Raw genomic sequence first — 25,135 nt, 5'->3', positions numbered from 1 at the left:
CTTGTTGACGCAAAGATCCCAGTTTGTGATTGAAAAACACTACATTTTTTAATCTTCATACATCTGTATTCACATTTATGGCATTTCAGCAGAGGTCCTTATCCAGGAAGGCTTACAGAAATGCTTATGAAGTCTTTATGAATGAAGACATCGGTACTGCTTCACTAGGTCACAGGCTAAGAATGGCATCAGTCTAAAACTCTGTCGGGAGGAAATATACCAGGAAGAGCACACAGGCAAATAATTATTTATTTTTATGTATTTCAGGAAGAGGTAAGTATTTAAATGTAGTTCTTGAACAGTGTTAATATAGGGACACTCAGAACTAAAGGCATTTGTTGTGGGGAAGTGGTAGCTCAGTGGATAAGGGCTACATTTACATTTACATTTCTGGCATTTGGCAGAAACCTCATATCCAGAGTGACTTGCATTTATCTCTTCTATACAACTGAGCAGTTGAGGGTTAAGGGCCTTGCTCAGGGGCCCAGCAGTGGCAGAACTGGGATTCAAACCTTCCTATGAGTTGTCTAACATCTTAACCAGTAAGCTAGCACTTCCCTGATGAATCCCAGGACCACCAAGCTACCACTGCTGGGCCCTTGAGCCGGGCCCTAAACCCTCAAGTTCTCAGTTGTATAAATGAGATAAATCAGTCTGAATAAGGGGGCGTGCCAAATGCTGTAAAATACCCAAAAATTTCCCAAATTGTAGAATTATTAGCTAAATTATTGGCTATTACATTTGTCACATTTTGTATTTCTGACTTTAAGAGGTATTTATAAGTATTGGCTTTGTGTACCAACTTTTATATATATGTTAGATCCAACTATACTCTACAATCACAGACATATACGGCTTCAATTTTCTGTTTTTCTCCACATACTGCGATCTGTTTTTGAAATCCATGAGGCAGTTCCTCATAATCAGAATAAATTGTTACATAATTTTCATTATATTAAAGGCTTGTTATATGACAGCTTTCATTTCCAAACCTATGGTGGATTTTTTCCAGTCAACGTAGCCAGACACACTTAAATGTCCAACTGTTAAGATGGTAAACACTGTTAGAGAGTAGTTCTCAAACACTGAGACTGTGTAGGCTGTCAGCCAGGATAACTTCTCACATTCCCTCTTAACTTGAGTTTAAATGGCATCTGAGGAATAAGCTTTCACTTTTGCTGGAAATAAGATCAGATTCCTAAAAGTGAGCACTATGGGACAGCCTCGCTCCTCTTACTGCATGATTAAAGTAGGAAATATTATCCACGGGATGGAAGTGGGGCAGGGGATAAAGGGGGAAAAATGTTAAAATTCAAAGGAACAGGATCATCCAGAATACCCATGGAATTGGAATGAGTGATCGTTTTAGGTCAAATTAAAGCAAAACTCTTTTTTTGGTTACAAAAATTATTATTTTTTATCGAGTACTCTATTGGTTACTCATTAGCAGATCATTAAAATTAAGCTTTAACTTTTGAGAAATTCAGAAAGAAATTCAGAAAGAAAGAAATTCAGAAAGAAAGAAAGAAAGAAAGAAAGAAAGAAAGAAAGAAAGAAAGAAAGAAAGAAAGAAAGAAAGAAAGAAAGAAAGAAAGAAAATTTTAAAAATTGTCATTTTACATTTTAAATATTTTAACAAAAATATGCCACTAAAATGTAGATTTCTGCTATTACTGTTTTTTTCTTCAACATTTGATGTTTAACATGTAATGCAGACTGTCATTCTACATTTATACATTTTCATTTTTTCAAATTTTCATTTTTATTTTTTCTCCACTTAATATTTTCTTCTTTTTTTTTTAAATAAATAAAATGTCATTTAATTTATGCCTATCAAAACTATTAGGTCAGCTATGCTGTCCCTGTTATCACTGCTGTGGATTGTCATTGCTGATTTTTGTCACAGTTGCATTGTGGGTTTGTTGTAACCTCATTGTTGTTTGTGATCATTGTGGATGCAACTCACGAGTGTAATAGCATGATTCTGGACCACACAAATAAACAGCGCTCCAAAAACACGTTGCCCACGGCCAGAATGTGCCAGTCATTCTGGATCATTTTCACAGATAAACACTGGAGTGTTCCAGGACTGTGGAATTCCATAAATGAATCTCGGATCTCTGGGGGAGGAAAGATATGCTTGCTCGCTCCGAACAATAGAAATACCACTGAAATATGCGACGGCACCCATCAGGCGAGCGGCCTGAATAAAGCCATTCACAAGCTAGAGGCTAAACACGTCAGTTTTGACTCTAAAGGTCTGCACAAACAACAAATATAGACGCCTCGGAACAGTTTCATAAAAATCAGCTCAAAAGTTCAACTGTAGGACAACTGCATAACTCCTTCAGCTTCCAGGCCTCAGCTGTTCATTTGACTGTAGTTACAGAATAACTCACTTTAACATAAATAACCAAATGAAATTTTGCAGTTTTATCAAATTAACATGTGCACTTATTATTTAACTTCTTCTTCTTCTTTTTTGGGCTTTTCCCTTCAGCAGTCACCACAGTGAATCATCTCTCTCCACCTATTCGTATCTTCTGCATCCTCAACACTTGCACCCACTAGCTTCATATCCTCATTTATTACATCCATATACTTTGGCCTTCCTGCCTGGCAGCTCCATGTCCAACATTCTCCTACCAATATACTCACTCTCCCTCCTCTGGACATGTCCAAACCATCTTAATCTGGCCTCCCTAACTTTGTCCCCCAATCGTCCAACATGAGCTGTCCCTCTGATGTACTCATTCCTAATCCTGTCCAACCGTGTCACTCCCAAAGAGAACCTTCAGCTCTGCTACCTCCAGCTCTGACTCCTGTCTCTTCCCCTTCCCCTTGATTCTCGCCGATATTTTTACACACACATAGCATTAAATTTAACTATCAGTTAAAAAGTGCAGGGTTTCCTCAGTAATAAATTAGATTTTGTAATATTGTATGGGCATACTGCTACAGAAAATGAATCCACTTCAGGGATTAATGAAATGTTGTTTATTTAAAGGATTTACTGCAAGTATCACATAATTGTATTAATATACCAAAGAATGCATGATTTTTTTATGTGTACAATCATACACAAGCTATAAGATTTTTTTTTAGCAGAAGAAAAGCCTCAAATGTGTGAACTTGATGACTGGAAGTGTGTGTGTGTGTGTGTGTGTTTCTGCAGTGTAAGCACATGCTGTCCTGCATCTGGTGTTTGATAAAGGCAGCTTCCTTTCCTGAGCAGCCAGCCTTCCTGTTCCACTCTAACAGGGAAATCACACTCATACACACACATACTCACACACTCTCACACTCACACTCACACACACACTTTTATAGTCCAGACATACAAACAAACCTCTTTTTCCACCCGAAACACCGAAGATTTATTTCTTTGCTGTAGCACTGAAACTTCAAATCTATCAGAATGACAGACATCTTTTATTTTTTGCCTCCATCAAACTACCTCCTTTACTTAATAGTACAGACAGACCCAGATGCACACTCACAAACCCTGTGTGTATAGATACAAGTGGCCAAAATATTAGCACTATGTTGCCCTTAGCACACACCATATCTATTTATTCATTTATTAACTTTATTAGAATAATTCATCATAAAAGCAACAGTCAAAAGAGCAACATATAGTTAAAAGAACATCTGTACCAGTCTGCATCCTCACTGTATTGTTAATACAGCAGCGGTGATAACTGAGAACAATGGTGTTATTTAAAGCCTTGAGACACTCTGAATATAACCACCTCCATATCTCTAATGATGAAAAAACAGCAAAAAGAGTCACTACCTAAAACCACGGCTGTAGTTAAATGTCGACCACTGGCAAGTATTAAGCTGTGACCCTAGTACAGAAAGAAGGACAAACGAAACTCAAACTGTGAGTGAAATGCGTTTATAGCATCTGAGTCAGATGGAGAACTGTAAAACTTTCTAAAATGTTCAGAACAATAAGTCCCCAAGATTTAATATCATTTATCAATATAACTGCTTTAATTCTTTTTAACCAGAGGTCGATAACAGAAACAGAAAACTCTAAAATTTGTAAGCGCTACCTTCAACCACCAAAATTCTGTGTAAGGTTGTCCAACAGAGGGAAAAAAAACACAACCCACACTGAAAGGCAACAGAGTTCTGACTCATTTTATATCAGACTGGGTTCTGTCAGACCCAGATGGGACACCAGTCCATTGTAGTGCTCCATGCACACACACTTTTACACACTCATTCACATCTAGGGCCAATTTAGGATAGCCAGTTTGCTTAGCTGTCTTTTTTTTTAGAATCAGAGAACCTATGGGAAACCCACACAGAGACAGTAATACACTGTGCATATTACCATTTAAGTGCAAACTGTTTGGCATGCAAGAGACAAGATCAGCGTAAAAATATTTACAAGATATGATACGATTGTGGGCCAGGCCAGCAGAATTTTACTCCCAGTTCAATTAAATCTACTTTCCCAACATTGCTCTTGGTTACTCCACATTAACTAGAAGTTTGCACACAGCAGTTCCTGTAACCACACACTACACATTAAATACACGCTACATAATCAGTCCAAAATGGTGCATTGATTTTCCCAGCAGATAAAAGGTCACGTTTTGAAATTGACAATAAGCTGCGTCTATGCTTTGCTCGGTTAAATTCTCATTTCTTTGCCTACTTACAAGCAGAAACAGGAAAAAAAGTTTGTCATGAGTTCATAAATAAACTAAAAATGTGACATGCTGAGTTGACTCAAGTTCTTTTACAGGCCACATAGTTGCAAAAATCTTGTTTCGCATCAGTACTTAGTTTCCCTCTGGGTGTGTAAAAAAAACTATGGTAGCTGACCACAAACTTGCTGCATGAATCACACGCTCACACACACTATCACACGTGCACACCATCACACGTGCGCACACACATATACTACATGTGACAGTGTGTACGGTGCTCTGACATAGACTGGCAAAAAACATGGACTGGCATAAAGACACCATAGCTATAAAAATAAGCAGCTATGTTCATTCTTATGAAGGAATGGAAAAATATTCACTGACAGAAATACCAGTGGCCAAAACCTGCTTGACACCTGACCATCACGCCCATTCCAGATTCAATTCTCCTTTACTCTTATAATAACCTCCACTCTTCTAGGTAGGCTTTTGAAAACTTTGGAGCGTAGCTGTGGAGGATTGTGATCATTCAGCCGCAACAATATTACTGAGATCAGGATGTTGAGTGAGGAGGTCTGGGGTGCAGTCAGAGTTCCAGTTAATCCCAAAGGTGTTCAGTGGGGTTGAGTCAGAGCTCTGCGTGGTACTCTCGCAGTCTTCCACTTCATCTTTGGCAAACCATGTTTTCATTGTGCTTGCTTTTGTGCATTATCATGCTGGAACCCTGCAGATTTGGGTTTCTTCAAGTGCAAGTGAAAAGAAGTTGCATGGGTGTGGGTGTCATGTGTCCACAAACTACTGGCCACAAGATATACAACAAATGAAGAAGCTCTTTATAGGTTGATTCAGTGAAAATAGCGGAACCTGTCGACTCTGAGCTAGAATTAGTGCAGCTCTATATCTCCTCTTTATGCTTGATGTTTTTATCTTTAAATACACATGGCAATAATGGACAGGTACTTGTGTATACTTGTGTATACTGTGTATTTTATTTGTCCCTTAATCATATCACATAATTTATAGGAGCTGACAGAAATACATTCATTCACAATTTTGTCCCAGAAATATATGAAAAGGAGCCCAGCTATACTGACATCTTTACTGACACTAGATAATGGAGTAGGACTTTACCTGATAGAATGGAGAATTCGCCAGTGCATTCAGCTGTCCATCATAGCTGGGGTTCTGCTGGACGACACCAGCTGTCACATCTTTTCTCCACCTCTTCTCCTCACCAGTCTGCTCTTGCTTTCCTTTTTTCTTTCTTTTCTTAGTCTGTCCTTTCTTAGCTTCCAGAACAGGTGTGGCACAGCAGCAGTCACAGCTCTTACTGTAGCACTTTACTACCTGGGAGACAGAGAGAGTCAGCAGCAGGTTAGATATTAAGCATTATTTAATCTTTTGAGGTGTTTAAAAATTGAAGAGAAGAAGCAAAGCCCATAAATTATGGGTATGCATATACACAAATATAATAAACACAAACAGCTGAGAGGTGTGGGCATTGGTTTTACCAGTTACACATCAGCCATTATGACTTTCCAACACATTTCCATAAACAAGAGCAGGAAGTGACCTGGTAACAGTAAATGTGTGTGAATAGATTAAAAATGTTGTAAATTCAAAACAGAACACTGAAGAAAAAATCAGACAAGACCCCATCTACCTTAAGGAACAAATATCAAGAACATTTCAATCCCCGCTCTGCACCATACTCCCTTCGATCCACCAATACGGCTTGATTTGTCCTGACCAGACCCATTATCCCTCAAGCTACAAGGAAGACAGGCATGAAGATTTTTCTGTGTACTGTTAACCAAGGGTTGCAATGAATTTCACTTGGTTGTCCCTTTCTCTCTTCAAATGAAGACTGAATACCTACTTCTTTACCACGCACTGAAAAATTCTTGACTTGCCGGTTTTCTTTTTGTAGTGACCTCCCTCTAAAAGGGTTTAAACTTAATAGCATTCTTATTCCCTGAGCTATTGAACTTTCATGAGGATGTGTTTATGTGAGAGACTAAAAAGCACTTCTCTAAGGTGCTCAGGATACGGACGTCCGCTAAACACCGTAAATGTAATGTAATGGGTTCAATTATTTTTAAATCCTCTTTTTATTGGATAAAATAATTCAGCCTATTGTATTAATAATAATGCTCGGTGAATTTACCCTGCTAGGGATAACTTTCCTGTAACTGCAAAGCCGCATATTCCTCACACAACACGTCCCTAGCGACTTGCGACGAATTACAATTTTTCAACACTACATCATGCTTTATAACCATTTCAGGTGACATTTAATGTAATCTACAACAAGTTAAATCCTGTTAGCACATTTATTTCATGTTATTACAGCTATAAACGTGCATTCCCTCGTCTTTTTATTTTAATAATACAAAGTAAAAGCAACCTGAGATTTTACAGAGTGAATAGCGCTCACATCGGAAAAAAATTACTGACCATTACAAAGCTACGACACCCTAAACTCCTCCCATAAATGGTAAATAAACATCTTCTTCCGAACAATGCTTTATGCATATATCAGTGCGTATAAGTTTAATATAAAATAACATGTTTTATAAATCTGTTTATTATTAGACTTGGATTAAGTGGAATGTCCATCATCCAAGTCCCTGTGAATTCAGTGTTACTATAGAAACGGTAGGATACATATAAGAAGGAGGATGGAAATATAAACCATCATCAGTCATTTGAATTAGAGCCAGAACTGCTGTCAGAGCTGCTGTTATAGAAAATGAATCAGCACATTCTGACCAATCAGGTTTGAGAATTTAATAAAGACGTGATATTAAATGATTTCCCCATTCTTTGTAACCCAAATAAAGAGAAAAATCCGATCTTAGCCATGAAAGTTTGGGTTAGTTTTGGGCAATTTTTTTTAGTAAAATGGGCTAATTTTGAGGTTTTCGTTCTATCAAAAGCCAAAACCCAAACTTCAAGGGGCTTAATGGCTATTTTTTTATCATTCTCCATCAAGAGTAACTGGAAAATGTCATTCATTCACTACCCAGGAACAAAAATCGTGTTACATAGTGTTATTATTACAACAAATAGAATTGCACCATATTTTATATACAAGGTATACACATTCTATTTACCTGACCTTTAACTACATTGTTTTAACAAATTATTACCAAACTCACACAGTGCCCTGTGCTGCAACAAAATAAAACCAATAACCAGCACGATGTAAAGCAAGAAAAAAACGTGCAGGAAAGACCATATATGCCTTTAAATGAGTGTGACTAGGGAGAGACAGAGAGGCAGGGGGTGTGTGTAAGAAGGGAGTTAGCAAGAAAGCTATATACCTGGGAAAATAGCAAGGCTTATAGGAAAAAAAAAACCCAGTGCAAGTACATGCCACGCTGTTGCTATGGCAATGGTCTCATTTAGCTGCCAGACGGAGCAGGGGGTTATAGGCTCATTATTTTTTTCTTCCCATCCTTTACATGGCATCATGGGTAAGGTGGCTGCATTCCGTCAAGGTGTCAGCAGCGTAATGGATCCCGGTGTCCTCATATCAGTGTGGGAAAATGAAATGTCTTGCTGTGACAGGTACAAAATGACCCACATGAAAGTTGCTACTGAGGTTTGTTGAACTGATGGGTTACGGAGGTAATGCTGACTATTGCTCTGAAGGAATCAGGATGCATAATGACGAGCTTATTAGCATGTGTCATGACGAAATATAAAATAGAGCTAGCTGCATTGATTTAAAAGCTCTGTGTTGAATACTTATCCATTTTTGTTTCAGCTCTATGTACAAAATGAGGTACAGAACACAAACGTATGCATTCTGCAATGCATTCTATATTAATGACTGTTATACAGAAAGATTAGACGAGCAAAGCAAAACTGTCTGCCTTGATTCAAGCATTTCCATCTGAATTAATCAATCTAATCAATGAAGACATGCATCTTTTATCTTCCCAGCATGCTCTCCGCCTCAGCCCCGTGGAAAGGTGGGCCGAGGTGACCTTTAGAGTGCCAGATGAAAAGAACCGTGCTGCGACTGATGACTAGCAGAGCGTAAAATCTAGTTATAGCCCTTTAAAACGTGTAGGACAAGTGCCCAGTCAATTGTGGTGCTCACCTTTGCTCTGTGCTACCCCGCTTGAACATGTGTGTCATGGAACTCCAGCTGTGCGCTGGTTGGTGTTAGCATAAGGTTTCTGAGAAGGTTCAGAAGAGGGATGAGGGAGAAAGCGCGGGATCATCTAGAGCATGTTGGATAAGTCATGGATGTGATGTGTAGCAGATATTTTTCCAGTTTTTCATTAGGAATGAATTATATTTATTAAAAAAAAGCTGCCATGACTTCTTGAAATTGCTACACAAACAACAATACAGATTATTGAATATTCAGATTTACATATAAATTATATGAATATTATATAGCATGTGCTGATCAAAAGGAACATTGTTATTAGGTAACAAAAATCCTTGGCAGTGATATTTGTGCAAGGGTCATTTTATAAGAAAATTGATTTAAATTTATTTCTGACGCTAATTTGTTTTTTTATATACAGTGCAGTGCTGCGTAGGAAAGCAAGCCCATCGCTGCTAGAAAAGAATCTAATCTCTGCAAGAATCACAAGCATTAATTGCACTCCTACAGAGTTATCTCTGCCCCTACAGGGCTGCATTTGATATAATTTATCTCCATGTGGGAAAATTAGAGATGAGAGGAATAGATTTTTGAAAAGAACAACTGTGAGTCAGCTTTCAAACATTATAGCTTGCAGTCATAGTGCAGAATGGTTTAATGATAAATAACACATTCAGACTGATTATGCTGCAGGTTTATTTGGGAATAATTATACAGTATGGAGCTGAAATGTGGCAAACTGGAGACACTGGCAGACCAGGATTGACATCATGCTCCTTATTTATGTATTATTGTTTGGCTCCTTCTGCCCAAACCCCTGAGCAATGATTAGGAAGTAGCACACTCTGAACCAGACCAAGTCCCCTTTGCCTGCTCACTGCATCTCAAAATATCAGAGCCAGTCACATGTCATGTTTCTGTCCCAAAAAGACCTCATTTCTGTGCTCCAGTTTCAATCAATCTGTCAAAAGAGAGGCCCGTTTTTAATAATAGACCTTTTTCTCATGCCAGTTTTGTCAATGTGTCTATATGAAATGAGGGAAAAAAACAACTATGTTTAATTTGCATAGTAGATTATTTATTAAGTAATGATTTACACTCACAGCATTTGGCAGACGCTCTTATCAAGAGCAACCAACATGTATCTCATTAACTCTCAACCAAGCCATCGAGGGTTAACAGTGTTGCTCAGGGGCCCAGCAGTGGCAGCTTGGTGATCTTCCAATCAGTAGTCCAACATCTTAACCACTGACACACACTTAACACACCATTTCTAAAAAAATATATATAATTAAAATGTATTGATAAAACAATTGCAGGATAATTCAGCAGGTTTATAAATGCTATATGAAATATATAGTTTTTTAAAAGGAAAAAGAAAAGAAAAATTAAACCTGGCCGGTACATACAGTGCTGTGAAAAGGTTTTTGCCCCCTTCCTGTTTTGTTTTTTTTTTTTGTCACACTTAAAAGATTCAGATCATCCAACAAATTTTTATATTACACAAAGATAATGCAAGTAAATACAAAATGCAGTTTTTAAAATGAATAAATTTCATTTATTAAGGGGAAAAAAGCTGCCCAATCCTACCTGGACCTACATGAAAAATTCATTGCCCCCTCCTGTTAAATCATGAAAAAACTTAACCACATTTTTTAGAAAGCTGAGTTAAATTTCACTAGATTCAACAGGTCTGGCAGTAATCAGGCCGGGGTTTGTCGAGAAATCACTTAAATAGAACCTGTCTGAAGGTGAAGCATGCTTAAAGAGCAACACATCATGCCGCGATCTAAAGAAATTCAAGAACAGATGAGAAACAAAATAGTTGACATGGAAAGGGTTAAAAAGCCATTTCTAAGGCTTTGGGACTCCAGCAAACCATGGTCAGAGCCATTATGCACAAATGGAGAAAACTTGGAACAGTGGTGAACCTTCCCAGCAGTGGCTGGCCTAACAAAATTACTCCAAGAGCGCAACAACAACTCATCCAGGAGGCCATAAAAGAACCCAGAACAACATCTAAAGAATTGCACACCTCACTTGTCTCAATTAAGGTTACTGTTCATGATTCAACAATAAGAAAGAGACTGGGCAAAAACGGCATCCATGGGAGAGTTCCAAGGCAAAAGCCATTGCTGACCAAAAAGAACACAAAGGCTCGTCTCACATTTGCCAAAAAATATCTTGATTATCCCCAGGACTTTTGGGCAAATATTCTGTGGACTGATGACACAAAACTTTTTGGAAGGTGTGTGTCCCGTTACATGGCATAAAACCAACACAGCATTTTATAAAAAGAAAATCATACCAACAATCAAGCATGGTGGTGGTAGTGTGATGGTCTGGGGCTGCTTTGCAGCTTCAGGACCTGGACGACTTGCCATCATTGATGGAACCATGAATTCTGCACTCTATCAGAAAATCCTGAAGGAGAATGTCCGGTCATCAGTCTGTGACCTCAAGCTCAAGCACACTTGGGTTATGCAGCAGGACAATGATCCCAAACACACCAGCAAGTCCACCTCTGAATGGCTCAAAAAAAACAAAATTAAGGTTTTGGAGTGGCCAAGTCCAGACTTAAATCCGATTGAGATGCTGTGGCATGACCTGAAACAGTCCATTCATGCTCGAAAACTCTCCAATGTGGCTGAATTAAAACAATTCTGCAAAGAAGAGTGGGCCAAAATTCCTCTACAGCGATGTGAAAGACTCATTGCCAGTTATTCGCTAATGCTTGATTGCAGTTGTTGCTGCAAAGGGTGGCACAACCAGTTATTAGATTTAGGGGTCAATGCATTTACTTGCATTATCTTTGTGTAATATTTTTCACTTTTCACAGCACTGTATGTAAGACGCTGAATGTTTAAATAAATCCACACAAAAATAGAACACAAAAATAATATTTAGTCTAGAACTCGTAATATGATGATAGTTGATATTGATATCATATGTTACATTATACTTTCTGAGATACTGATATACATGTGTTTTTATATCCATTACATGCTCTGTTTGGAAGCAGTTTATCTGATGTTATCGATTGATGTAGGCCTGCTAAATCTAGGAACCTGGAGTGGTCTTCGGCTCCCTGAAGGGTCAGTTTGCTCTGCATTCTGAGAAGCTTTTCTACTCACCGCGGTTGTAAAAGAGAAGTTATTTGACTTCCTCATAACAGTCTCCTCTAACCTCTCTCATCAGCAAGGCAGTTAAGCCACAAAACTGCTGAAAGTTGATGTTTTTCACACAATTCTGTGTAAATTCTGTACATTGTGTGTAAATTCCTGTAACTTCAGCAATTTATGAAACATTTAAATATCGCTTTCTTTGGAAATCACTGTGGTAACATTTCCCTCGTTCTAAAATTCGATGTGAACATTAACTGAAGTGCTAAGCCTGTATATGCAAGACTTCATACATTGTATATTGTCATAAATATTGTGTAGCTTTTTGTTTTTGTAGTTTAAGTTAATACTCAGCCTGATTATAATACATGTCCCACTGTCTCTAGAATTAGCCACATATCTGAATTTAATAAATGTATGTTCATAATTAGGCCAAGGAAATGTAATTCCTTTTATTATACTACATTTAGCTAATATATTCTTTAATTAGATTAGAACAAACCAAATATAAGTTTATTAAACCTATTTCCATCCATTTTTAATAATAATTTTAAGCTTGAAATATTTTTGTTCTATTGGCAGATCATATATTCTAATTTATTTCTATCCATCCATCCATCCATCCATCCATTGTCTATACCCACTTATTCCTAATTAGTGTCACGGGGGTCTGCTGAAGCCTATCCCAGCACACATAGGCTGAAAGGCCCTGGACAGGTCGCCAGTCCATCACTGGGCCACATATAGACAGACAACCACACACACATAATTTATTATATAAGATGCAAAATGGTATAAGAAAAATTGAAATGAGTACAGCTATCTAGAAAGATGTTCACTGATCATATTTTGTTTATTTTCATCTCATAAAAAAGAATATACTAGCTAAATTTGACAGTAGTTATTTGCTACACTGCCATTTTTGTAATGTACAACCCATTTAATACACACAGAGGCCATGCTGTATTCCTTCCATTAAAAAGCACTGGGAATAAAACTTTTCATCACTCATCATCTTCCAGGAAGAATCATCCTGTGTTTTGTTGATTAAAATATAAGGAAGCTCGCAAGTTTACAACCACGTAAATCCACCATCATTCACACACCTGCATCCAGTACAGGGACTTCCCTAATTTGCCTGGTGTTTCTATCAGAGTGCTCTGGCTGAACTCTCTCTGCTTTATCACTCATTTCCTCTCTTCCGCTGTCTTTTCTCCCTCAGCTGGTCCCTGAGCAGAAGAAAGGTGGGCATTGTGGCAGGAGCCTGCACCTGGTCCACTGTGCCCATGTCCAGTCCTGAGTCAAAAAGCTGAAAGTGTACACTTCAACTGATATCTGATAAGTGTCCCTAGTCCCAGTTCTGGTGTTATCATTTTCATGATTTTTTTTTGCATTTGGGTTCCTAAAAGCCTGAAATATAAGTATTTGTATGACAACTCTGACAGCTGATTAGGATAAAGGAAGCTATGCAGTACTTCTGGAAACTGTACCAGCTGACATTTTGAGCAATAGGTTTAATTTGTCTTGGCTTAAGGAAAGAGAACTAGAAAAGGGGGCAAGAGAACAGGATCTGAATCTCACTGACAGGACAGCAGCTCATAAATCAGCAGCTCTCTGCACCCTGTGTTCTGTTCAGCTCAGTGCTATATAGAGTATATATATCTTAGTTTTTTTTTTTTACCTTGAGGTTAAAAATAGCTATCCTTGTGTGTGCTCAAACACAAACCACACACACACACACACACACACACAAGCACATATACACTTTGTATTGCTCCTCTTCCTATTTCTCAACGAAGCATCCGTAATGTTATGTGGCTTCAGGGTTCGGTCTATAAGATTAGAGAATTGAGGCAGCTTCTATCAGAGAAGCTGAAAGTCTTGTTAAAGACAAATGTTCTAGACAACGAGAGGCACCACCAACCATACACATTTTTGTCACTATGCATTAAAGGTGGGCATATTTATAACAAAAACACCATGTGTTTTATTACATTATCACAACATGTAATATGTATCATGATACTGTGCAGTATATGCTAGGTTTTGCTTGCAAAAACACAACCACAAGTTACGGCATATTATGAAAATTAGGTCCAGTATTACTAAAACATTCAACAAGAAATTAGAGAATAAACACACCAGGTTATACAAAAAGAAATAGATTTTTAGCATCCAATCAATTGCATGTAACCAGGATGAGGACTAGGCTGCTTATCAATAATATCAATCCTGATGTCAATGTCAAGGTCACAAAATAATTATTCATAATAGCCATGAAATGTTATTTTTTCTATCATCAATTGTCTAATTTTGGTGACTGGTGCCCAGTGTAGCTTCAGATTCCTGTTCGTGGCTGAAAGGAGCAAGACGTGGTATGCTTTTTCGCTCACCATGTTTGTAAAGGGGGCCTATTTGCATTATCATAGCCTCCCTGTGACCTCAAACCAGTCTGACCATTCTCCTCTGACCTCTCATCAAAGAAACAAAGACACAGACAGATGCGGTATTTGTTGTGTTAAAATATCAGGAAATCTGCCAATGATGCCGCAGACAAAGTCACTGAGATTACATTTTTCCTCAGATGTTTGATAGGAATATTCAAGCTTTTGACTTGACATGATTTTATGCATTGTGGTGCCACTGCATGATTAGCTGATTGGATAACACTGTCCACAATATCCATCATTGCTTAGACCAACACCATGTATCTTTTCAGCCAAATGTCATCTTTTGACACATTTTTTCCACATGATTTCCAAACATAACAACATTTCTCATTATTGTACCAATCCAGGACTAAATGTTGGTATCAGATTTGATTCTTCCCAGGATTGATTAGATCAGATTTGGTGTATTTTTTATTTTATGTGGTGTATTCAGTATACTCTGAGCTCTGATGTCTGCATTATATCATGGGAATAAAAAAATGAATCAGTGCACTAAAGATCAAATTTGGCCCTTAATCAGTCTCCACTCCACATGAAGTATGCCTCCGTAAACCCATACTAATACACTACTGTTCATCTCTATGAACTACTGAAGTAATCCAAATTCTGAATCATTCATTCAAATATAGACTTAGTAATTTAATATGTTCTGTCAAAGTGTCATAACATGCTGATATTATAACACCACCGAGAAAATTTCCCTTCGTAATTATTCTGCCGATTCTTCCACTTTATATTCGTTAACTCAAATGCTGAAAGAGCTTAGCTGATGAATCCACTTCCTGGAGATGTTAAGCATTTAATCAGGCGGGTATCTGATGAGGCCAAGTGAGAGTTATTAATCAGAAGAGGCTTTGGAAGAGCAGCACCAGACAGCTGATGTAGCTAAGCTGAATTTGGATAAATGATGTTTACCGACAGCTAAGTCCCTGGGTTCAAGAAGAAGAGTAGGACAAGAAGAAATGATGTGAAAGGAAAACGAGGAGGAAAAGAATGAGAACAGGCATTCGAGCCACTCATCAATGTTCATTTGGGCAGGAATGAGACATGACCTTTTCTTTGTTGTCTGTTTCTCTTTCTTTCTTTCTTTCTTTCTTTCTTTCTTTCTATCTATCTTTCTTTCTCTTGCACTTGTCCTTTTCTCTCTATCCTGCGACTCATTCAGGCTGTATGATGGCCTGAAGCCAGACTAAGCAGAAAGTTTGCTGATAATATCAGACTTTTAAGAAACGTTGGAATTCACCTACTGAGCTCTCTCTTGCATCTAGGAAAGAGGAAGTCATATCTGCAGGCGTTTTCTTATTTTCTCTTTTCTAAAACTCTCTTCTAGAGTTTGACTTTAATAAGTGGACATTATAGCCTTTAAGAGACAGACCACATTGAGATCATTTGAAAAATGAGAAGAAAACTCAAATATTAACCCACATCAAACCCACATTAACCCAAAATACAGCCAGTATTTATATATATATTGTAATTGCACATGAGCGAGCAGTAAACTGAACAAAATGCACAAACCTAACCAAGAAAACACTTCCAATGAATAATAAACACTCCAGCACACGATCACAGAGGTCAAGGTTAAATGTTTTTTAGTGGCATACCTTCTGATGTTAAATATTTATAGAGATACCGCTCTAGCATGAAAAATTTCACACAAAATGCACAGACAAATAGAGTTTAAAAGAAAAGCTCTTATTGACTAACAATGCATGTACCTCAATTACATTGGCATCCTGAGTGAGTCCTGTAGGAAAGAGCTCCTAAAATCCAAAAAGCCTGCTAAGTTTACAGAGCAGAACAGAGATTTAATAGTCTAGGATCAGCAGAGCCGGGCAGCTGTTGTTGTTTTCAGCTAGAGGCATTTGAAGAGATGCCAGATCTCTCTGATGAGCCAGAAAAACTGAAGCGCATGACATCACTTCCTGTGTGGAACCTGGGTGTTTGCAGTCTAGTGAATAAACGTTTAGCTTGGTTGAGAACTTCTTATATTCAGAGACACAGCATAATACAATCTTTCTCACATTAGAAGCAAACAGTACAATACTGTCTTTCTCTTAATGCCATACTGAACCTGGAATCAACTTGGTTTCAGTGGTAAGCAGGTGAGTTTCAGTGACCTACAGATTAAACATCAAGCTATTGTTCACTGGAAATCATCTTGCTTCCCATGATGCTTCAGCAACTGCCAGTAGGTTAAGCCAAGTTCCCTGACACGGTGTGTCCTGTGGAAGAAAAGGTTTTACTTGTGATCCTCACACAAAAACTGCCAATTTGTTCTAGAGCCCTGATACCAAATCAGGCTTTCAGGGAATAGTTACGTATCTGCCAGGAAAGTATTAAGTTAGAAGGATGAATGGTGGCCTTGAAGCTGATAAGATATTGGGACAGACTAGAGTCAGAGGAACTGTATGGCGGACATGAGAACTATTTCCCGAGTCAGACAAGGCTATCTGGAACACAGGTTTGAAGAATACTTTTACACTAGTTTCATTTGAGATCTAGGCCATGTTTAATCATAATACACTTCAAGGATGTACCATGTACCTGGACACTGTATCTACTGCATTCGCTATTCATACCAAATTCTGCCACATACCGAAGTCCTCACTTTCGTGTATTTTACAAGGTTGATAAAATAGCATGCATGGATGATGAACAAAAATCAGGTCAGAATCATAAACAGTGATTTAAACAGTTAAGGTGCTGGGTTATTGATCAGACGGTCATACATTCACCACTAAGCTACCACTGTTGAACAAGGCCCTTAACCCTTTGTGCTCCAGGGATGTTGTACCATGGCTGACCCTGTGACCCATGGCTCTTCCTAAACTGGGATATGTGAAGAAAACAATTTCACTGAAATGTATATATATGACAAGCAATGGCTTCTTCATCTTTGTATATGCAGAAACAGTGATGAGTAAAATGCATAGCAAAGTGGCCCTCTTATAACCCTCCTATGTACAGTCTCCTAGTTAAAGACAGCACTAAATAAGATCTATAAGATCTGTCATATAAGGACACACTTCATAACCAAAAAATTAGCCAATAACTTCCTGATGTAGCAAAGTGATGCACAATCATGTACTCCTTTGTTCTGCTTAGTCCTCTTCTATTAAGGAACTTGCAATTAGACAAGCTTAATTTTTTATTACTTGTGTTAATACTTTATATTCTTCAAGATACCACTTTTTAGCCCAGTCACTTAGGATTCCAGGCAACCAAAACATAGATGTGGCCATCATACTGAAGTTTTGAATTGTCTACAGGGCTAGCTAATGTATTTATGACTTGTTCACTGCTGTAAACAGCATTTTTTTTTTATCTGGGCATTTGACAATATTACTGCCACCATCCCTGGACCTTTAAATGTGATTGAAATCTAATGAAATTGTAAAGTATTGTAGCTGTATATGAAAAGTGAATGAGGGTGCATTAGCAAACAGAAGCTGAACATCTCCTCATGTGATGAGGTCTCGTTCTAATACTCAGCACATGTGGTTCAATGGCACATGGCATCAGGTCAAAACAGCATCCTGGATGTGCATCATATATAAAATGGCACTAATTTCCTGTGTATGAGAAATTCCTCACCTTCCCATGTTTCCATGTAGCTTAGCAACCCCACTGCCATGGTTACTCTTACCGCTCGCTGTCTGGTATATATTTCTGCTCGATTAATCTTACAGGTTAGCTGAAGGAGTGCTGGGGAAGCAGGTGCCTGTCTCTTCCTGATGCAAGCACACTTTTTTTTTCTCAAATAATGCTTGTATTCGCCTGTCTGCTTTGTATGTAGAATAAAACATAAAGCCTTAATCATCCACAATCAAACTGCAAAAAAAATCTGACCCTTAAGTTTGAGGGGTTTTATTTCCTATACAGGATTCTGCTTTCAGAAAGCTTGACCATATCTGGCCTTTATAAAATTTGCAAATGATCAAGTTCCTCCTTTCACTGTTTTCTTTCAGGAGGCTCTTCTGCTCCTTCTTCCCTTTTCACTACTCTGAACCTCAGAACGCCTGAAAGCTGTGAAGGCAGCCTTTGTTTGGATGTTATTTATTCAGTCCTGGAAGGAGTGCAGCTTCCACCTCCGCATCCTGGAGACAACAAACCCTCATCTGATCCTTCCTGATAATAAAGCACAATTCAGCAAGTCTGCACAGCTTCCACCTAAGGCCTTCCACATAGCCTCATAGCGTCTAGACGTGAATATGTGGGAGAGAGAGACAGAGAGACAGAGAGAGAGAGAGAGAGAGAGAGAGAGGCGACCATGCAAATGCAGCCAGCCAATCGAAACATGCAGTAATTGCATTCTTCAGTAACCTTGTTTATTATCTGCTTGACTACTCTGCTTGATGCCAGCAAGCTGCCCATTTTGATTAGCTCAAAAGCACTATATGCTCTTTCTACTCTGGCTTTCCAAATGCATTTAAAGTCACCTTAAAGAGGAAGTTTGTCATTTTTGAGGCCCTCTTCTGCCTGTGAGGCAAATCACAATTGTAATGAAAACATTGACAAGACGTCTTATCCTGCAACCATATTTGGCCTTAGGGATGGTTTTTAAAGAAAGCAGATCTTCTAGCTACAGGTGGTTCAGCTTCAGGGCCAGAAAAAATATAAATATTAATCAAAAGCCTAAAATAAATTCATCTAGATGTAATACTGAAAATAATTTTTTCTAAAAGTATCTTTAAAAATGGCATGATACCAACAGGTCTACACACAGTGTTAAATATTATAAACTGCACCTATAACCAAACTCTCAAAATAAAGGCCATTTTTTTATTGGTCAAATTTACTCTAGAAGTCATAAAAATCTCCTTGACTCGGCGCAGTATTGAAGATTCATCTGAATACACTCATAACTGAAAGTCAGCCATTTCACTTACTTTATAGTCGCGAAATAGATTGAACAAAATCTGTGAACACATATTTAGTGGTAAAATTCTCACATGCACTCTCCTACATGTCTTTTTAATGCTTAGTGCCACAAACAGCAGGCCAAACATAAGCAAATCTTCATGTATTTCCAACTGAGAGTGTGGAAAAATGTCAATAACTTCCATCATCCCTATTTAATTTCTATACCTCAATAGACACTAGAATTTTCTAACCAACCTGAAAGTCCCATTTAAAAAACAAAAGCAGCATTAGAGCTTGAATACTGGAGATGTACACCAACTGTATTGTCATTAATTGAGTCTGAAAGAGAAAAACAAAATGCAACGATCTGGATGCCACACTTTCCTCTGAGCAGAGGTCAGAAATGCCTCTCAGATTAGACCCTCATTAATTCAGAAGCAGGATTATGGAAATCCTGAAGCAAGCCAGATTACTACAGCAGCTGCCACAGGAAAGTGCCAAAAACAATGAAGATTGCTGTTGCTTTGTGATGACAGGACGGGAGGCTAACAATGAAGCTCTCTATCCCAGCACACTCACAGGAGATTAGAGGCTATGCTGAGGCCACAGAGCTCTACAGAATCGGGGTTGTGCAGATTAGGACTCTACAAACAATCATTAGCCTATTACAGGCTTCTTAACTTTATCCTCAGTGAAGAAGGAGAAACCTAGCTTTATAGCATGCATTTCTTTTATTTTTTTAAACTCCGGTCACTGGGGTTTGTACAGTGGAGCAGTGGCTAGCTTTGCCACCTCACAGCTCCATTATAGGAGTTTCAGTACTTGTTTCCCTTATGTCCACATGGGTTTCATCTGGGCTCTCTAGTTAATTCACACCTCAAAAAAAAAACAGGCCAGTAGGTGGACCGCACTAAATTGCCCCAAGATGTGAACGTGTAAACCTGTGCATGTGTATGTGTGTGTGTATGTGTATGTGTGTGTGTGTGTGTGTGTGTGTGTTGACCTGTAATAAGTCCCATTCAAGGTGTATTCCTGCACAGTGTTCCAGGATCTAGCACAAACCTGACCAGGATAACATGCTTACTGATGTATCTTTGTGATGTAACATATTCAAATTTTACCAAAAATTGTACCAAACTGAAAACCAGCAATTAAAATGTAAAGAAAATAAAAATTTCCCTGTTCTAAAATCTCTAGTCATTCATTGAAATGAGTAATTACTTGTCTCCTCCATGAATCCTGTAAGTTATGAGTAAACCCACCATAACAAGAGACAAGACACTGGAATTGTATGATTTTTTGTCTTTAAAGCCCTCAAGCAGGACATGAAATGTCATAGTCGTGCTATGTAATTAGATCATTTGCGAGTGATAAACACAGGCTGGTGGCTATTTCTTTAGCTTAATAGTCTCCATTCAGTATACAGCACCAGTAGGACTAAGCAATGTTACAGCTGTTGTGTTTACACCTGTTTCTATATTTATAGGTTTTTTTTTTTTACAACTGCCTATAAAGTTTATTCTCTAAAAATTTCATTTTTCCAAAACTCTTCACTTCTGTCTGTACAAACACAGATAAGCATATCAATTCAGGACGTGACCTAAACCGAAAAAAGTCTTTGATCAAAACACCAGCACTGCTTCTGTTCCAACAAAAACACTGTGACACCAAGCAATGGGCTAAAGCACTAAGAAATATGTTTGGACTTTAACTGCTATATATATATATATATATATATATATATATATATATATATATATATATATATATATATATATATATATATATATAATGTAAAATTAATATAATATATATGATACCATCTTTCTGTGGTTGAGTAACAGTGTCTTCTTGTATCATGGTAATGTTTGCATGATCTCTTACCTGTTTCCTTCCATAAAGGTAATCAAAATAAAAAAATCAGGAAGTGTGGTGTGATTTCCCTGCATACACACACACGCACACACACAGTGTATTTGGGATCTGTGTGAAGCACATTATACCCTGTTTAGGGTTTAGTTTATTATACTGTTTGTTACTTAACTAATTACTACCAACGTAACCAAACCTAATAATTTGGTTTAGAAATTGAATGTTATTAGTTTTGACACAAAGATAGGTCGTTCCGCCTCAGTGGTTAAGGCTCTGGGATACCAGATTCAAGCCCCGGCACCGCCAAGCTGCCACTGTTGGGTGACTTTAATGCCTTTAATGCTACCTGATCCGACTTCAACTCCCTGTGATATGCAAAGAAAAGTATTTCACTGTAAAGTAATCTACAGTATATGTGACAAACGAAGGCCTTCTACACTCTACAAGTGCATAAACATTCGTAAATTGTATATACTATATGTAAAGATATATAGTTATCGTATAAGATGTGTATTTGCTGGTAGCAGAAAATGAGTGAATATGTACACAGTGGGTGGTACGGTGGCTTAGTGGTTAGCATGTTCGCATGTTCGCCTCACACCTCCACACAGTCTCGCTCCCACTCACTGTGTGTGTGGAGTTTTCATGTTCTCCCCGTGCTTGTTGGGTTTCCTCCCACAGACCAAAGACATGCTTCTAGGCTGACTGGAGTCTCTAAATTGCGTGAGTGAATGAGAATGTGTGTGCCCTGCGATGGGTTGGCACTCTGTCCAGGGTGTATCCTGCCTTGATGCCCAATGATGCCTGAGATAGGCGTCCCTGTGACCTGAATATAGATCGGATAAGTGGTACAGACAATGGAATGAAAAAAAAAATGTACACAGTGATTATGAAGACTGTCTTTTACCATGTATTTTGTGTCAAAACAATAAAAGCAAATATATTTACAGTTTACTGCATAGACTACTGTTGTTCTCATTGTGTGAAGTGTTTTTAAAATGACTGTTGTAAATACTGGAAGAAGAAGAAGAAGAAGAAGAAGATGAAGATGTTTCATGTTGTGGATCTCAGTGCAGGGCATTGTTACTGTAGGTCCAGATCTATTAACCCAGCTTCATTCAGGTCATGCTACCATTCAGTATCTAGAGATGCACCATACACTGTGCAGAAGTGTATATAAGGCTCTGGGTTGTTGATCAGACACTGAGTTGCTGTTGGGTGCTTGAACAAGGCCCTTAACCCTCTCTGCTCCAGAGATGCTGTATCATGGCTGACCCTGCACTCTGACCTCAACTTCCTAAGCTGAGATATGCAAAGAAAAGAATTTCACTGTGCTGGATTGTGCACGTGACAAATAAGGGCTTCTACTGGATTACTAACAATGACAGGGATGTCCAAGGATTAGCAATGTATGATATGTATGATAGGTGGCCCACCTAACACAATTTTTCCTTCTTTTTTATCTGACAGTGGCTTCAGACTTATGTGTCACTAAATATATCAAGTGATACCCTGCTGTAGGTATTCCACTAACATTTAATTCACTATAATGCATTTTGTTGGTATTGCTTTTTTGATATGATGTAATCTGGCTCCAAAAGTTTAAATGTCCCTAAACAATGTGGTCATGGAAGCTACACAACATGCTTTAGTTGGAAGCAGACAAGTCTTGTCTCGTTGAGCGCTTAATTAGCACTGTGGTGCGCTTTTATTTATTTATTTTGTTTTTTTTAATGTTCTCGACATGGGTGATGTAATTTGCAACTTGCCACACATAATGAAATTAGGACTATGAATTGCTTTCCTTCAAACACTCTATTAGCACTATACACACTTTAACCGCTGGGTTGCGGCCAAAAACACACACAAAGAACCAAATACGAGATGCGCATCTTTAACAGTCTTGCTCCATCAAAGTGATTTCACACATCAATGGTTTGGTTTAAATTAATTTAAAGTCTTTAAAGAGAATCCATTTAACACAGAGAAATTAAATGTAATTGAGTTAGTTGATGAGATAGGGCATCTAAACAAAAATGAGATCCATTACTATGGAAACGACTTCTATACCGGAAAGGACGGCAGAGGCATTTGTACTGAAAACTGTTTTCAGACATTAAGTTATCTAAAATGTCGTCTGGGGCAATATTGGGCTACTGTTTGGCCTTTTGGTCAGAAAAAAACTGAGTAATATGAGAAAGACTGTAGGGAGGCAGCGCTCAATGTCATGACAGGATACACCGATAGAAGGCTTTACTGTACCATCTCTTCTGAACCCAGCTCGGTTTCTCCCCAAATGAGGAATTTGAGATGTAAACAAGCACTGGCAGGAGCAGGAAAGCATGGTTATCATCTGTCTGAGCGTGCATGTGTGTATAGGGTGGAGGTCAGAGGGGCTTCCTTCCCCATAGGCAGCTTGATCTATTGGCCTGAACGAAGATGACAGAAAATCATTTGGAATCTGGAGAGCTTAGAAAGGTCATGAGTTGAGTCTCTTTTTCTCAGATGCTTCAAGGCCACTGTTTCTGTAGAAGCCATGTTTAAAATCGTCCTGTCATCTCACCCCTGGGAGAGGTTCATAATAACAACTTCTGACATTTTAAACACTGACAGAAAGAAACAATGCATCAAGCTGATATCTTTCTTCTGGGGTTATTGGATGCTTACATTCAGTGTTTGTTGTTATGTGTTCCCTATTCGTTTTTTTTTTAAATATTGCTTATTTTAATCACATTTAATAATTAGAGGAATGAGATTGTGATGCGGCAATATACTTATTTTACTAAATATTTCTAAGGCTACCTCCATGTAAAAATCCACATTATTTGTTGAATTTATTAAATTAGCATGGTTAAACCAATTTTATCAAAGATAGGCCAAATCTCAAATTGCTTCCTGTTTACTGTAAATGCTCACTACTTGCTGTATACAATAATGTTGCTGTAACAACTGCACAGTACAGTGCATGCGCAATAGATTACCATTTGTGAAACAACTAGAGTCACCAACTACACTGACTAGCTACTTTATTAGTAACGCCATTCTGTTACTGGGCAGTACCACCCTTTCATCTCTAAACAGCTTCATTTCTTCGTAGGATGGATTGCAAAGAAAGTGTTGTAAACATTTGAAATTCCAGTTCATGTTTATCTGATTGCATCACACAGTTGCAGCGGACTTCTTAACTATCATGTTCTCCTAATTATCAAGGTTTTTCAGCCTTCAAAAAAAAAATGACGCTATATGGACGTTTTTTGTTTTTAACACCATTCTGTGGAAACACAAGATCGCAGGAGATCATCAGTCTCTGAAAAACTCAAACCAGCCCATCTGGCATCATCGACCATGCTACAATCAAAAAATGACTAAAATCACATGAACTATACCTGAATGATTTTTAAAATTGCCCTTTTGCCACATGATAGTATGAATCAGCAGGTGTGCTGTTATTAATAACATGGCTGGTAAGTTCATATCCTTTTATATGATCTCATTTTATTGATCCAGTGCTCCAGTTTCTCCTTTTAGCATGGAATAAAAAACCAAAAACCACCGTGAAATGTTCCAGGGCAACAGTATATCATGACAGATGGAATGAGAGGCTTAGTCTTACTATAAGTAATCACAGTAAACACAGTATAGTGAATAATAATTCACAGGAAAAGCATATGTAAATGATTTCTCATTACCTCCTGTAAGTGCACAGGCAGCAAAAGCGCAATGTGCAGTGACAAATTTACAAAGACCCTTCATTTCTGCTGAGGATGCTAAAACGGACTGCACACAAATACACACACACACACACACACCCCTACAGAGACTCATACTTCAGCATGTCCTCATGTAGATCAATGATATCCACATACTTCATGCACTCATCACATAAACAACCGTTTAAAGATTTGCGGTGACTGCAGCGTGGACGAGAGAGAGTGCTGTTCCAGGCTGTTATTTCGGCACCCAGTGAAGATCACTAAAGCCTTAACTGACAAGCTCTGCATACAAAACACATCATTAAACCGGAGGCACAGC

The 25,135-nt window shown here is 38.2% G+C and overlaps 1 protein-coding gene across 2 annotated transcripts in view; it reads right to left on the bottom strand.

The window, feature by feature from the left end:
* ptprea (protein tyrosine phosphatase receptor type Ea) overlaps positions 1-25,135 on the bottom strand; it is a 95,695-nt gene that overhangs the window by 51,989 nt on the left and 18,571 nt on the right. Inside the window, exons 1-2 of one of the 2 annotated variants that reach the window (XM_058406624.1) lie at positions 16,084-16,221; positions 5,799-6,014 (exon numbers count right to left, since the gene is read on the bottom strand). The gene's annotated coding sequence lies outside the window, so the exon portion shown is untranslated. Of the gene's footprint in view, positions 1-5,798; positions 6,015-16,083; positions 16,222-25,135 lie in introns of those variants that run through there. The other variant, XM_058406623.1, reaches the window with a different exon arrangement.

Source organism: Hemibagrus wyckioides, linkage group LG13, assembly GCF_019097595.1.
Source record: "Hemibagrus wyckioides isolate EC202008001 linkage group LG13, SWU_Hwy_1.0, whole genome shotgun sequence".
NCBI classification, from domain to species: domain Eukaryota; kingdom Metazoa; phylum Chordata; class Actinopteri; order Siluriformes; family Bagridae; genus Hemibagrus; species Hemibagrus wyckioides.
This window is presented reverse-complemented; position numbering and strand designations above follow the sequence as displayed.